This window comes from Marmota marmota, unplaced genomic scaffold (assembly GCF_001458135.2).
Source record: "Marmota marmota marmota unplaced genomic scaffold, marMar, whole genome shotgun sequence".
NCBI lineage: Eukaryota > Metazoa > Chordata > Mammalia > Rodentia > Sciuridae > Marmota > Marmota marmota.
The window spans coordinates 13,821,523-13,825,637 of record NW_026000241.1 but is presented as its reverse complement, the minus strand read 5'-3'; positions in this window follow the sequence as shown (position 1 = coordinate 13,825,637).

The window sequence follows — 4,115 nt, the reverse complement described above, 5'->3', positions numbered from 1 at the left end:
TATATATATATATATATATATATATATATATATATACAGATTTACTGTGTGTGGTAAGAGTTTGCTCTCTGCTTCCAAGATGGCATCTTCAGACCATGTCCTCGCATGATGCAAGGGCAAAAAGGGACAAATAGACTTCCTTGAGTCCTTTCATAAGGGCACTAATCCCATTTGCAAGGAGCCTTAACGACCGAACCACTTTCTAATAAACCCCCAGCCCTCTATACTATTGCACTGGGGCTTAAATTTCAATATTAATTTTGGGGAGATGCAAACATTTAAACCATTACATAGCATATCTACTAATAGTTGGAAGTTCAACTTAGACATTCCTGTTATTCAAAAGCCCTCTTTGGCCTCTCACTAGTGGGCTCCCCATACAGCACTAGTCTGATGTATCCTATGGAGGACTCCAGTCTTATCTCCTTCCTGATGCATTGGCCCCAGAGAAAATGCAGGGCATCTTGTCAGCGTCCCACACGCCCACAAAGGCATTTATCTAGAGACAGTTCTATATATGGGCAGACTTTGGGGAATCAATATTAAGATACTGTTTTTCACCTACTTTCATGAGTCATTTCTTCATCTTCATAAAGGAGAATCTTCCTGTCATTTAGCATAGTACTTTATTTATGTGCATGTCTGGATTGATCCAGTGCATTTTGTTATCCATCTATGATTAATAGTAAGCTATTGAACAGTCATTCTGTGGTTTTAATTTTTTAATCACTCTTATTTTTTAGTGTCATAATACATTATAACTAAGGAGACTTCCTACAGAATCCACTCCTGCCTTCTGGAAGCCTGTGGTCTAGAAAATGATGTAAAACCCAGAATTAACTAAGGTTGGCATGCCTGTGGAGGAGGTGCTCAGTCAGGGCTGAGTAGTCACATTGCCTAGAGACAGGCTCAGAGGGTCAAGGATCTGTTTTAAACACCCCTGGATTTCCCTACCTTCCTTCCTGTTTTCTCACATCTCCTTCATGTTGCCTTATTCTTCCAAAATGATGCCTTTGGAGTCTAGGGAGTCTGTTTGAACAATTGTATGTTCCTTTTTGACCTTGAGGACCTCTATGATAGCTAAAAGTTCTTAACCATGTGGGGGAGGGGGGATTAGGAAGGCTTCTTAGAAATACACATGCCCCTAGGAAATTATATTGGCCCAATTATATTTTTATGTTATGCATGTGTAAGAATATGTAATAAGAAATCCCACCACTATGTACATATTTTCCCATAATAAAATATGAGGGAAAAAAAGGAATACACATGCCCACCCCTGCTTCTCCCCAATTCCTAATATTTCATACGATCCTGTTCTCTAATCACCACCCAACCCAAGCCCAGAACAGGACTGAAAATGAAAGCAGGTGTTTGGGAACTGGAGGTAGACCCAGAGACTAAGTAGAAAGAGCAGAGAGGAAGGGAAGTAGGGTCTGGAAAAGCCCCCGGGCTTCCTTCCAGAACTGGGGATCAGTAGCCACTCCACCAGCTGAAAGAGTGGGATAAACTTAGGAAAGAGGAGTACTTTCTTTTGCTCTGAAACTTGATCAAATTGTTGCTTGAACTGATGTCACAATCTCTACCCTTTTTAATTGGCTTTCCTAAAGACACCAGAAATTATCATTCCGATTCACTGAAAGACCGTGTACTGGAGACCCCTTTTCCACCACTGTTGATATCTTATCACCCCACCGACACAATGTGGTGACTGAGTTCATAGCTAACGATTATAGTTTCACAACATCCCAGCTCACGCATGAAGACAAATCTCATTCCATCTGCTGTTTCTGCTAAAGGGTCGGTGATATTTCCACAGTTAATTATAGCAATTACATAGAAAATAATGTGTTTACTCTGAAAAGCCAGATTTGATTTTTGTAATTGGATAGTTTTGACAAAGGCACAACAGACTCTAAGAAGGCAAAGGTCTTCTTTACTCTATAAGAAAGAGTCACATAAAATCCTTTTCTGCTGTAACCATGAAAAATGTTACTGAGAATATTTTCTGTTATATTATCTATTAGTATCTATATTATTCAGGAGGTGCAGTCAGAAGTGCATTCCTTAAAGATCCTTAGATCTTTGACTTGTCTTGGAATTATACTCCAAGAAGCAATGACATTGCCCTCCAAACTCCCTGCTATTACTGACAGCTCAGCTAATTCTCCTGATTCTGGTTAAGAGTGTTATTATTTAAAAAGCCTAATATTCAGAGAGAATTAACATGAGCTGAACTCAAGTTAAGACCTTCTTTTATTTAATCTGTTTCCTCGCTCTCTTTCCATATCCTATCCATTTTTCAAGGCTAAATGGCTTTATTTACATATTTGTTCTTTGCTTCCCTTCCTCAAATACAGAATAGTTTCCTCCCTGTCTTTATTTTTTTTCTTTAACTCAAAATGGAAGTTCCAATGCACATCCTTCTCGCTGTTGGCATATTACCACCAACGTAACCCAAATGACAATGATCTGTGACTTCCTTGCTCGGAAATCACTTCCTAATCTGCTTTTGCTCAGTTCCCCTCATCCTAGCACCACGATGCCACTGAGCACATGGCAAGGTTGTCAGCCTACTGGGTTTGACTCTCCTCTGCTTCCTCCTGTGTCTTCCAAGATAACCACCATCTCTCACTTTCCTCCTATTTCACTGATCACCTGGCACGGGCTGAACAAAGAGCCAATAAAGGAGTTAGACAGAGTGTGACCAATGATATGGAAAAAAAAAAAGAGAGAGAGAGAGAGAGGAAGGTGCTACAGAAAGAGAAGGAGTAGTTCACTTTTTCAAACAGGGTCAGGTAAAACGAAACTGGTGATATGGCATTGGGTTGGCAATATGAGGATCAAGCCAACTTGGACAAAGAATAGCCTCAATGTAGCCATGCAGATGGAAACCTGTTTAGTAGGATAGAAGAGAGACAGATCACAAGCCAGTGCAGAGACTGAGCATAGATAATGCTTTAGAAGAGGAACAGAGAAATGCATCCTTGAAAGGAAAGGATATAAGTCCATAGGAAGTTTTTGCTTTTGATTTTTAGGAAGGAAGAGTCTAGAAAACATTTGCATCCTTATGGAATACCATACACAGGGGCACATCATAGGTGCAAGAGAGAGAGAGAGAGAGAGAGAGAGAAAGAGAGAGAATACAGGAGCAATGTCCTTGAGAGGGCAGAAGAGAAAAACAGGGACACTTCATTCATTATAACAAGTGGCAAGGCAGAGAACAGGGTACAAATGCAGGGAAATCTGGAGAATGGATGGCTGGATTATGTTTGTTCCTGTCTAATAGTTTCTATGTTCTCAATAAAGTACGATAAGGTTTATCACAAGAAAATGAACAAAGAGAAAGGCATTTGAATTTAAGGAGAGAGAAGATATATGAAACCATCATCCATCATGGAGCCTGAGAAAAGAACATCCCAGGAGGTGCAGTCAGAAGTGCATCACTGACGGCAATTTGTGGTCCTGAATTTAAAACGAGGCTGGATAATAATAGAAATGTTGCAAATAAAGCACTTATCCCCGCTCCAGCGCACAGTGCATGCTCAGTAAATGCAAGCTATTGCTATTTTGCCACACAAATATTTCTTTATTAGATGAGATCTAATTCTGCCCAAAAAATTAAAAAAAAGAACCTAAATCTTGGGGGAGGTTGATTTTACCAGCATTTGTAAACTCATTCAATACAAAAAAAAAATGTCTCCAATAAAATAAGAAGATGGAATTCAAAATTCTTGAAAATGTGGACCCAATGGCCTAAGAAATTGACAAAACATGAAGTCCATGACATCAGTGGAAAAGAAGTTGACGAGGACGTGCGTGGCTCCACAGGCTGTGGCTCAGGTGTGCCTGTCAGTGTGACCGCTGGCAGAGCTTTGTGCAGCCTTGCAGCGTGACAGTGTGGTGGGTCTGGGATCACGGCCCATGATGGGCAAACTGTAATGTGGGTATAGCGTATATCAAAAATAACGGGAGGCTCAGTTAAAAGAGTAACAGAATCAATAAGGAAGCTCATATTAACATGAGCTAAGAAAAGAATTCAGGGAAACGATGATTACATTGTGAATATCAGCAGAAATTTAAGACTCAGAAAGGGGACTGCTCTATCCCTGAAA